The sequence below is a fragment of the Schistocerca cancellata genome, chromosome 4 (assembly GCF_023864275.1).
Source record: "Schistocerca cancellata isolate TAMUIC-IGC-003103 chromosome 4, iqSchCanc2.1, whole genome shotgun sequence".
Lineage (NCBI taxonomy): Eukaryota > Metazoa > Arthropoda > Insecta > Orthoptera > Acrididae > Schistocerca > Schistocerca cancellata.
The window spans coordinates 625,680,647-625,693,526 of NC_064629.1; the positions used below are offsets into that span (position 1 = coordinate 625,680,647).

The following is a 12,880-nucleotide window of genomic DNA, read 5'->3' on the forward strand; positions in this document are numbered from 1 at the left end:
ACTTATTCTGCATAATTCCATTTACCAATGAGTTCATGAATCACTTGCTTGGGAAATTCAATTTACAGGAATAATATTTTCAGAATACAGAAATGTGTTATGAAAATTATATCTGGTATTAATTGAAGAGTCTCCTGTTCAGAGCTGGTCAAAAAGCTGAGTATGTTGACAACTACTTCACAATACAGATATTCACTACTGTCGTTTGTTGTTATCTATATTTCTCTTTTTTGCAAAACATAGTGAGAAATGTGAATATAACACTAGGAGCAAAAACAATATCTACAAAGATCTTGAGAGGCTAACATTCTTACAGAAAGGAGTCAGATAGATGGGTAAATATGTTTTCAAAAACCTACCAGAGGAAATTAAATATCATGTTGATAATTTACTGGAGTTTATGACGGAATTAAAGAACATTCTATTGGGCAACTGCTTCTAATCCATTGAAGACCGTCTTCGTAATTTACTATCATTCCACTGTTTTGCTCGTAGAATAAATTACAAGGGCCAATCAAAAAGGTTCAATTTCAAGGGTATACAGTCCAGAATCAGTATGTCAATCAGGCAAAAACCCCTGTGAGCATTGGGATAATCATCCCACTGACACACCAGGTTGAGGATATCTGTTTGGTAAAACATTATGTCCTGTTACACATCCTTGTTCAACAGGAATTGTTGACCTCTTGAGGCCTTTTTTAAGGGACCAGTGGTGTGATAATCACTAAGGAGAGAGATCAAGACTATAGGGCGAGTGCTTGAGTGTCTCCCACTTGAGTTGGTTTAACTTACGCACTATGACATACGCGATATGGGGACATGCATTATCATGAGCCAGCAGCACAGCTTGTCGCACCATTCCACAAATTGGTTTTCGACATACGTGCTGCCCCATACACGTTCTTCATCCTCTGATGGTGGTGTCTGTACTTCGACAGCCAAGAAAAGAATAACAGCACGTTGGTTCTGTTTGGGCATATTTGGAATTATTGTCACCATAGTTCAGATTCTCACATTTACCACATGCAGGTCGGAAAGACAGGAATGCTACACTAATCTTTTGCCTATATTTCGTTGCTTATACTGGGTATCTGCCCTAAGAGCCATCAGGCACATTTTTCTCTGGTGTTTCGGCAGATAGTTGCAATTTCTTTTTGCATTGAGTAGCTGTAGTCTGCCAAAACAGTTCCTGCTCATCATATCGTCCATGTGACGCCCATTGTCAATTGAAAGCGTCGGTTTTCCCCATTACAAACAAAATTACTTTTAAATGGGGATTTTGTGTGTCAGATTGACAGAGCAGTCGGAAAATAGTCTAGTCTGATATTCATTTTATCGATATGTATTAACAGTGGCATTAAAACTCGAAGAATAAACTGCAATCCAGCAGCGACTTAGTAGTGCTGCTTGCTTGGCGGTGGCAGTCAGTTCGGTCCAGGGTGATGCTGTCACTGCTGGGGTATTGGATATACTTCTAGTTTTACCATCGCTGTAAATACATATCGACAAAACGAATGTCGCCCAAGACTAATCTGGAGGCCGCTCTATCGAATGGGCACTTAAAATTCCGCTTTAACAATAATTCTGTTTGCAAGAGAAAAAAACGTCGCTTTTCGTCGATAATGAGCGTCGTATGAAAGACTTAGTGAGCAGCATTTGTTTGGGCTGACACCAGCTACACAATGCAAAAAGTAACCGCAAATATGTGCAAAGACATCGGACAAAGTATGCCTGATGTCTCTTAGGAGAGAGACACTGTAACCCCACATTGAAGTCGCGCAACGTTACATAAACGCTGCCGCATTATCCTAAAAACAGAAACTTTATAATTTCCCATTATAAATGTACGTCCTTGATTTCTTTCTACTCCCTAGCGATCACTCTCCATGGAATTCATGAAATACGACTACTGTAATGTAACTGTTATAGAACTCCTTAACAGATCTTTTCAGGATCGTTGGTTCAGTCATTCGGGAAACAAAAAAAGGTCTGTAACGGGAAACAAAAAATGCTCTGTGTGTTCAGCAGGCTCTAGACTTTCATATTTGGGGAAAACTGAAACACGAAGTCTACAAGGAATTACCGACATCTATGGACGACATGAAATCTCATAAAACACTGGCTCATGGTACAATAATTCGTGAATTGCAATTGAAGTTCAATACGTAGTATCCTCTGTCCAGAACAACCTAAGAGCATATATCAAGGTGAACAATTCAAATGACAGTTACACTAATAAATGTACCATTCATATATGAGTTACGTACTTCCTTACATTAGGACCATTACAGCAGGCATTTATAGGATCTTTTTCGTTTATAGTAGGACACCGACGCTGTTATCTTATTCCAATTCGATCATTTTCCACAAATGTTACGTCGTTGAAATCCTCTTCGAAGGCTCTTTCTAATACGCAGAAAAAAGCATTCCATTTAGAAAAACAAAGGCTAATAACGCAACAAATTGTGCTCTATAGACTCGAGAAAGTCACATCTAGACTGGTGCAAGTAGCGCAACAAATTGTGCTCTATAAGCTCGAGAAAGTCACATCTAGACTGGTGCAAGTAAACTTATCGACATTGGGCTCATTTGTAATATTTACTGTGAAAGTAAAAGTCTTTGAGTATCCAAAGATGTAATGTTAGAGGGTTTTGAATTGTGATGTTTGATACATTAAGCAGTTGTTTGCATCGGTGCGAAGTGGGTTTCATGTGGTGGTGTGAAAGAAGCGGGCTGTGAAGAAGTGCAAAACTTTTTTGGTAAGTGTAGTTTATACAGTTTGAAGAGATGTATAATGTCACGACTCACATGACAACTTATTTCGCAATATACGAGCGAAGTGAAACTGATGCTATCGTTTTTCGTGAATTAAAGAAACTTGACACTACTAAGATTATTCAGATATTAAGTTTTGTAAACTGTATACATTTGGTAACAAAACAGTTGTTTCGTCAACAACAGCAGACAATTGGTGAAAGTCAATAAGAAAAAAAATCTTATTTTGGGTGTTCATTTTATTTTAATTGAAAGTGATAATGGTAAATTTCAGCGGCGTTAATGTATCTCATATTGTTGTTTCTCATGGTTAAATTGTGAAAATGAGCCCGTGTGGGGGATTTAAATCCGTTAACACAATGGGATAATAATCCAGGGCTATTATGTGTATCGAGACACTATTACTGTGTGTGAAAACTCGTATTATATGTGGCGTATACACTGAAATTTTTGTGAGCAATTTAGGTATACGAACGTCGCCTCAGCTCAAACATTAGTTTATTAATTACAGCGCATAGTGGCATTCAAATATATAGACTAATGTTTTACAGTGTTAGAAATAAACAAACACACCTGTAACGTTGATGCATCAGAAAAGAAGTGAAGTATACAGCCCTAAAATTATTCGACCAGGGGCTCCCATACTTCCAGGCAAAGCGGAGGGGTGAGGGCACCCCTTCCTAGCTCTCAGGGAAAAGTAAGAATATGGTGTATTCAGGCGTTTTGCATTCAAGAAAACGCTCTAGAAGTCAGGATTACACATGTTTTTAACAATTTGGGATCTGACAATTTTTTATGGATATTTACGAATTGCCATTCGTGTACCAAAATATTAAAAATACACCATTCCCCGAAGTCTAGCCCGACTCCCCCTTTTCCCCCCCTTCCCCCCCCCCCCCCCCCCCATCGAAACGATCACATTCGCGCCTTATTTTCAGCGACTTCCACAGTGATACACCACAAAAAAAGTATCTTTATGTTAACAGAATTGTGTACTGTATAACATACTGCTGTGCACTGTGAATGAACTTCCATCGAGTTGCAATGTAAGTGTTTAACTGTGCTAGAAGATATAAAAAAAATCGTTTAAATAGCGTAATGACTTTTTTGTTTGTTGTGGACAGTTACATAGTACACAGATGACTGCATCTTCATGGACATCTCCTCACTATTTTTGTAATGGGTGTCTCGTGTTTTACAGTGGGAATTTTGCTTTAAAGTGTGTTTGGTGTAAAGGTTATATTTAGGGGGATTTGGCCCATATTAGGGGGTAATTATTGTGTTCTGAAATAACTTCATTAATTTTAGAAACCCATATTTAAAATACATCATTGGAATGTGCTTAAATTTGAGCTCAAGTACAGATCTCATTAAAATTCTGGAATCATAATTCTTTGTCAATAATTTTCAAATTATTACTGGGTTGCAGTCATTTGTGACTGGATCTATTGAATGCTATGTCTTGGCACCTTTGTATTTGTTCAGTCTAATACAACATGATTCATCAGGTCTGTTGTTCAATTCACATCGAGTGACATTTGATTTTCAATTCTTTCGTTGATGTCACTAGTTTTTACAAGAGTTTGTCATAACCGTGTGAAGTAAGCACATTGTGCCTCACCTGTAATTAGGGCATTGATTGTTAATGCAGCAGTATCCTCAACTTTTGTGTTTTTAAATGTGCTGATGTTTGTTTAGCATCAGTGTGTGCTGTTTGTGCCTATATTTATTCTAAACATTACTAGCCCACTGTAAGTAGAGTCTGAATGGGTTTGAAACTGAAAAGATAATTATATTATTTCAAACTGTCTCATTTATAGTTCCATTTAGAACTTTTAAACATAATTTTGTTTGTTATTTTCCTCAAGGATGTTTGTTGGCTGTAATTTTTCTTCTGGGTGACTTAAGTTAATGCTTCATTTTCGATTAATTATGTGCAGGCGATTTGTTCCAGATCATGTTTTCAACTTTGGCACTAAAATTTGCATTAGAAATCATTATTTTTCATGTGCTGTGTGCTTTTGTGTAATACTTACTGTAAATTGTTTGAGTGTGTGTGGACATTGGGGTAAACACATTAAACATAATGTAGCTCACTGGTATGTATGTAGTAAAACACAACCACCCTGAAGAAGTAATTTAAATGGTTAGCATCTTCCCACGTTTTTCGCTGAGAGGATCTACAATCGTAAAACTGACTCTTGTCATATCATAGCAAGAGGTTAAAATTATGATGTACAAAACATCCAAATAATTAAGATTTTACTTATTTTGTGTATGATTTCATTTGTAAAAGTTTTTCTTTTGTTGTAGTGAAAGATTGATTTGTAGTGTAGCACTGGATCTTAAGTTGGGTTGTTGGACGGCTATAATTTGAGTTGGGGAAACCAGTAAATGTGAATGAAGAATATAGGGTGTGGCAGCACGTTAATCTGCATCATAATCTAATTTATATGTCTTGCTATATTTAACACACTTTGCCATGAAAACTAAAATGACAAGGTAAATTCGGAAAACCCATTTTACATAATGGCTAAGTATTGGATGCGTATTATGTACATATATTGTATATAAGCCATGAAAAATGTAGGGGATCTACTACATAACTACCACTGATGTGTGTATCCCATAGTTTTAACAATTGTGCTGTGGTACATTTAGCCCTCTACTTCCACCTGCATGTAGTCTGGATCAAGGTAGTGACATCCCAGAGGTTTCAATATGACAGTAGAGTCTCTTGAAACTGTACCTATGGAGCACTAGCTTTTGGTGAAGCAGGTTATAGTTAATAAATTTTGGCAGTTTTGGCACATCTGACTGTCTAAATTTTACTGGTATGGCAGTAGTCATCACAAATTATGATAATGAATGACAGAATGGTCACTTCGGAAGTGAAATGTATGGTAGTTGCAGTAAGATTTCTCGTTAAGTGCTGGAATGACCATTCTCAATCTGGGGAAGATACCTTACTGAAATGCATTATTTAAATTGCCTGAGTCTCAGAAAACATGACAGTGAAAAACTTGAACATTTGCAGTAGGAGCTGCTAGTGTATAACTGTCCAGAGGTTGAATGTGTTTATGTGCTGCACCATGTATGCTGCCCACCCCCGTTAGCTGAGTGGTCAGTGTGGCAGAATGCCACTCCAAGGGGCCCGGGTTCGATTCCCAGCTGGGGCAGGAGATTTTCTTGACTCAGGGACTGGGTATTGTGTTGTTCTCATAATCATTTCACCCCCATCTCTGACGCACAAGTCACCCAATGTGCCGTCAATGCAATAAGTACTTGCCCTCGGCGGCCGAACTTTCCCGAATGAGGGCCTCCCGGCCCACGATGCCGTATGCTCATTTCCATTTGTACCATTTATGCTCAGAGAAGTGTGTGACAAATCATGCCGCTTTTCTCAAACACTTATGCATAGTTCCTGTTGATCCATTTCAGTAAAGACCACTGAGCAAGGTGGTGCTGTGGTTAGCTCACTGGACTCTTATTCGTGAGGGTGACAGTTGAAATCCCTTTCTGGCCTTCTAGATTGAGGTTCTCTGTGATCTCCCAAAATCATTCCAGGCCAACGCTGGGATGCTCTCGTTAATAAAGGGCATGCCCAATTCCTTTTCCCATCCAATCTGAGTTTGTGCTTCATCTGTAATTATTGTCCCCAGGTGCTTGTCTGGTGGTGGCCCACATCCTACTAGACATCTTGAATTTGGCCACCTTATGGTGAAACCTTATAGTTACTGACACACTGCCTCTGGTGCTCCTGGACAACACCAAAGCGGCTGATCTCATTTTCCGTTTTACCTGTGAAAGTGGTTTCTACTCTTCTCTCTCTCAGGTAGGCTGCATTAGCCTCCTCTCCCACTTGAGAGATGGGTGAGGTGCCCTGTTACCCACTTCAACCCAGTGGGTTGCATATTATGTACATACATTGTAAATAAGCCACGAAAAATGCAAGCTGCCCTTGCTCAGTGGTCTGGCCTGGCTTCTGCCCTTCACAATTTTTTAAATCCTGTTGTTGTTTTATATCTGTTGTTTGTTTACTGCTTTGTCATCATTGTTCTCTTTCCTAAGATTTCATGAATTTGTCCAAGTAGCTAGTTTTCTTGCAGTAACAGAGGAGGAGGAAAAACAGGTTGGATGCAGAGGGTACATCTTCAGTTGCTTAGCATGCCCTGGGGTCTTCCAGCTGCTTCCTGGGTGGAACAACTCGCCCACCTTCCCCTCCTTACCCCTCTCTCACTTCTACATTCTTTTATCTCTTTTTTTTTCCTTGAGGGCTATTCCTGGCTTGGTGCATATAGGATGGAGGGACTCAACACCCCGTAGTCTGGTCTCTTTAGCCCCATCAGTCCTATCCAACCTATCGACTGTGCAGTCGATGGTATGTTTAACTGTAATCTTCCATGGTAGAGATCCCAGACAATAGCTCTAGCAATGGTCAGATGAGTGTTTTGGCGAGAATTACATTTTCTTGGGTGTGTCTTAATTAATGACTAATATGGATGTTTGATATCAGTTTCAGTTGTATCCTTAGAATATGCAGCTAACATAAAGTAGCTTGTGTATTCTTCAGACAGATGTCAAATATTAATTTTTAGAATACTAAGAAAATGTAATTTATTCGCAAAACTCGTGTTACTGATTCTTCTCTATAAACGGGATTCCAAAATTGAATTAACAGATCTAGAAAAAAAGCTGTTTGAGTCATCATAGGCTTAGGCAGTCAGCTGGAGGTAGTCTGAGAAAAGCTTGTTTAGAACTTTTATGAGGGGGGTGTTTACACAAATTAGCCTTCAAAAGTCAGTGTTTATGATCTTGGTAAGATGTTTATTGGAACTTCCACAGAAACACAGAAAACTTCACCTGGCACTGGTAATGTAATATGTTTATGCAAATTATAATTGTATTTGTTAAGAGTCATATTTTGGAGCAAAAAAAAAAGCCAGTAAACTGGACAAACAAGAAATTTTACAAGTGTTGAGCATTTAGTTGTTAATTTTCATGCATGATTTGGAGTAGGTGATCAAAACTTGTAATATTTTAGGGTTGTGTGGATGTTTCTGTTTCTTACAGATACTTTTTCTTTTTGGTTTACTTGTGGTCACTTTATAAGTTATGAAACTCGGTTGCAGCTTTCCTTTTTTCTGGTCATTGACTACTAATATATTGCAAAATATTATGAATGTGATTTTTCTATGTTGTGAGGCTGATAACTTACTGTTGGAGAAAGACCCATTGTACACCATTGAGAGTATTATTAATAATTGTTTTACCCCTCTTCTTAGCTACTATCAGGCTGCAGGTAGTTGGGCAGTTTTAGTGTTTGCAGTAAATAAGCTTGTTCTTACTGGGTACACACAATTTCTTGAATGTGCCAAGGTTCAATGCAGGGTCCATTTCTGTTCTTGTCATACCTAGTTGAAATTCCATCTCGTGTTATGTGAAGTATTTCTCCATCAATCCAAACATTATTAAACACCATTGAAGCATCAAAAGAAAGTGAAACTTGAACTAAAATTCCAGATTCATTTTTGAATGTACTACTACTTCAATGTAAAGCTGTCCTCTACCCAAAGGTTGGCGTGGAAACCTTTAGTACTTTACTAAGCACAGGCCTGTTAGTTATGGGATACCCATGCCTTCCTCTCACCTTCAAACTAACTTAACGCATTAGTTGAACAGGTACTGAAATTTTAATGTGCCCTTCGGACTGCGGATGAACTCGGTGATTTATACATATACAAATCATTGCGAGAGATGATAGAAAAGCATTGCCTGTGTAGTTCTTTACAAGACAGTTACTGAACATCCCTTCAGCCTAAAAACTGTTGTGGATATTTTAAACACTTCAGTTTTTAAATGAAAGTTAAAAATTGATTCGTGAGATAGTTTTTGTGTGTGAGATTGTTTTTGTTTTTTTGATTGTTTTTGTTTGTGTTTGTGTGATTGTTTTTGTTTGTGTGATTGTTTTTGTTTGTGTTTGTGTGATTGTTTTTGTTTGTGTTTGTGTGATTGTTTTTGTTTGTGTTTGTGTGATTGTTTTTGTTTGTGTTTGTGTGATTGTTTTTGTTTGTGTGATTGTTTTTGTTTGTGTTTGTGTGATTGTTTGTGTTTGTGTGATTGTTTGTGTTTGTGTGATTGTTTGTGTTTGTGTGATTGTTTGTGTTTGTGTGATTGTTTGTGTTTGTGTGATTGTTTGTGTTTGTGTGATTGTTTGTGTTTGTGTGATTGTTTGTGTTTGTGTGATTGTTTGTGTTTGTGTGATTGTTTGTGTTTGTGTGATTGTTTTGTCAACTTGAAAAATCTCACCGTCTTTCTTTATTGGCACTGATAATACATGGTTTTCTGTCTTGTTTCATTGACTTCTGTCTATTATTTGGAATTTCATTGGTATCCTCTGCAGTCAGAGCACTTAAGATAGACGAGATTTTGAAATTTCTAGGAAATACTTGTATAACAAAGCAGAGGTTAATTGTCTATGGTTGAAAAGTTTCTGGTCAACATTTACTTAAAATTTTTGCAATGAATGATGGCTGCCCACTTATTTTCACTGTACACATAGTCTTCCATGACGTAACATAGTCAGGTGGGGTGTTCAGGTAATTGGAAACAGGTATAAAATTGTACTGGAGGGAAGTATGGTGTAATTGGTGGGATTTGTTTTCAGTCGTCATATTTTATTCTGGCAACACTTCCCTCTTTTTATATTGTTAAATTTTGTTATTGTTGAGCTTTTGTGGTGATGTGTCTAGCAGTTCAGCTCCATATTGTGGAAGAAAGAAAACTGTATTTTTTTAACTTATTTATTGGTAAGTTACACATTTAAGTATTTTATCATAACCAAATGGAGTTATAGTAATAAAATTATTGAATTTCAAGCTAAATGAGAACCATTGCACATTTATGTTTACTCCCTAAGATATTACAAACCAGGATCAGTCTTATTAATAGAAATGGACGAACAAAAACACATTCATTTAGTGTGCTTGGCAAGTCATTTATCTGACATCTCTCTCTTCACACTTACGTTTGACTCTGTTAAAACCAAATGGGGAGGTGGGGGGGAGGGGCCTACTGATATGTTTTGTTCACATGTTCTGTTTGTGTGTTGGTGAGGAGTATGTTACCTACGACCTCAGTTTTAATGTTATTTGATAAATCCCTCCCAAGAATTGCTTATTTTGGAGTTTTTACTAAATTATTTTGATAAGGGTCCATTCTGTGATCTACATATTGGTTGGGGTTATTGTAAACACTTGCAGTCATTCAGGATAATTTTACAATGTTGTAGAACAGTGTTAGATTACAGTTTCCCTGTTAGCAAATCCATACCTAGTCCAAGCTTTGAGATTTCCATTTACGCCTGATATAATGGGGTAAATGTAATTTTTTAATGATTTCAGTCAGAATCAAAAGATTAATGAATCAAAGATCAGAGTTTGTATTTAAGGCCTGTTATGTCTTAAAATTATGAAAAGGACTTTTTTAAATTTGGCTGGCTAGTAATGACTTCAAATCAGTCCAAAACTTTTAAAAATCATTTCATATTACCCCGCCTGACTCTTATACATGATTTTCTAACAGAGGACAGATTCACTGCAGTTTCATTATACACATTTGTTTTGCTTATTTGCTATACACTTCACTGCATATATCACTTTTGGTGGGCTTACTCTTTTCATTCGCCATGAGAAAGGCAAAGTTGTGCGATGTAGCTATAAATAATTAGAACATATTCCATTTACAGAAAAGTTTAGTTTTACACTTAATCTACAATGCTGGCAGAATCGTTTTTGTGTGGTAGATTATAGTAGTGTTAATGCTGTGAGATGCTCATAGGGGTGTGGTGTAGGAATGGCATGGAATGGGCCTACTAAATCTGGGGTTCCCCAGCAGAGGCCAGTAATTGCCAGTAGTCCTCTGTAACCATAGGTTACTGTCATACTATAGTGCCTGTCATTTGGTGTGACAGCAAAAGTTATTTTACAGAGTTCAGTGCTTTTGGATGAACTACCAAGATCGTGAGAATGTTAGAAACGTACATAAAACTCCTTCCTCAGCATGAGCTGGTCATTGGTGGTTTGGAAGGCTTTTGAACAATGCCAATAGTAGCAATGTCTGGAGCACCTTCCAAATTCCACTTACATTAGTTTTGTTTAGATATGCTAAGCTCTCTGAATTTGTTTGTTAACAGCTGCTTTGAGAGCACCATGTAAGCTGATAATTATGAAAGTAAGTGCTCTCTGTGGGCAGTTTGGTCTACTGGTGAGTACTAAACACATTCTCAGGTCATACCTTTGGTTATTAAGAGATGATGGCTGATTTGAAAGTGACCCCGATTAATGTACTGAAGAGTCCAAAGAGTGTTACTAGGACATGAAATACATGAAGAGACTTTGAAATACAACCTTTTAACTGGAACCAATAAGACTCAACAACAGGTCCCCACACTTTATTTGTAATGTGACTGTTGGAACATATGAGGGTCTGGTACACATTTCAGTACCGAAACTGAAGGGGTGGGAAATGCAAGGATTGTCATCCTTATCCATCATGAAGAGATTAGACAGAGTACGAGAAAAGAGACTAACCAACGTTAAATCTTACCTGTGATGCTGATGATGGCTGAAATTATCAAACAAGAATTTGTGTGTGTCAAGGTGTAAATGCTGTGTGTTGTTGTAATAGCCAAAGGCTTGGTGACACTTAGATAGTATGTAGAGTAACTGGAGTGAAATCTCGATCATCTGTAGTTGAGCCAGGATTACTATGCTTCTCCCCTCTGTTTGGGCAATTACTCTGGTGAACCACCCAATGTTGAGTAACATCTACCCCGTATTTGCCAAGGAAAATAGCAGAACTAGCGACACGCGCAAGAGAGCTTTCACGCGCCTAGCAACGTGGGGTGGAGCGCCATCCTGCATAAACATCATACGTTCCAGCAGGTGTTTATCAGCCAGGCTGGGGTGATGTGATTCTGTAACATATCGGCATACCTCTCACCCGTCACGGTAGCAGTTAGGGTCATTCCATATCAAATCACCCAATAAAAAATAAATGTTACACCCACCTCCTTAGATTTTCGTGAAATTTGGCTCAAATGGTTCTAATACCATCCTGACAACACCTGAAAATTTGTTTTGCTGTATCTCTTATAGTTTCTTTTTTTTATATAAATTTTTAAAGTTTTTATGTTTTGCGTTTTCCGAACCTTCAGAAATGGTAAATTTAATTTGTATTCAAAACTTTAAAATTGCTTATCTTAAAAACTCTTTTAGGTAACATCATGAATTTTTGCAGCAAGTTTATTTATTATACATATTTGAAGATAAAAATGATGCTATTAAAATATAGGGAAATATTCCACGTAGGAAAAATATATCTAAAAACAAAGATGATGAGACTTACCAAACAAAAGCGCTGGCAGGTCGATAGACAAACAAACACAAACATACACACAAAATTCAAGCTTTCGCAACAAACAGTTGCTTCATCAGGAAAGAGGGAAGGAGAGGGAAAGACGAAAGGATGTGGGTTTTAAGGGAGAGGGTAAGGAGTCATTCCAGTCCCTGGAGCGGAAAGACTTACCTTAGGGGGAAAAAAGGACGGGTATACACTCGCGCACACACACACACACATATCCATCCACACATATACAGACACAAGCAGACATATTTAAAGGCCAGCACTTTCATTTGGTAAGTCACATCATCTTTGTTTTTAGGTATACCATCCACACATATACAGACGGTCTGCTTGTGTCTGTATATGTGTGGATGGATATGTGTGTGTGTGCGAGTGTATACCCGTCCTTTTTTTCCCCCTAAGGTAAGTCTTTCCGCTCCCGGGACTGGAATGACTCCTTACCCTCTCCCTTAAAACCCACATCCTTTCGTCTTTCCCTCTCCTTCCCTCTTTCCTGATGAGGCAACAGTTTGTTGCAAAACCTTGAATTTTGTGTGTATGTTTGTGTTCGTTTGTGTGTCTGTCGACCTGCCAGCACTTTCATATATTAACGGATGTTTTGTTTTATAAGAATTGCAATATCTAGAGTCTCAGACCTGATAGAATGCCCAAATTTGTTTTAATTTACTCTTAAACATAT

At 37.8% G+C, this 12,880-nt stretch overlaps 1 protein-coding gene across 1 annotated transcript in view; it reads left to right on the forward strand.

The window, feature by feature from the left end:
- The first annotated feature begins 2,608 nt into the window (after positions 1-2,608).
- LOC126184816 (probable E3 ubiquitin-protein ligase makorin-1) overlaps positions 2,609-12,880 on the forward strand; it is a 125,119-nt gene continuing 114,847 nt past the window's right edge. The window contains exon 1 of the mRNA XM_049927393.1: positions 2,609-2,759. The gene's annotated coding sequence lies outside the window, so the exon portion shown is untranslated. The remainder of the gene's footprint in view (positions 2,760-12,880) is intronic.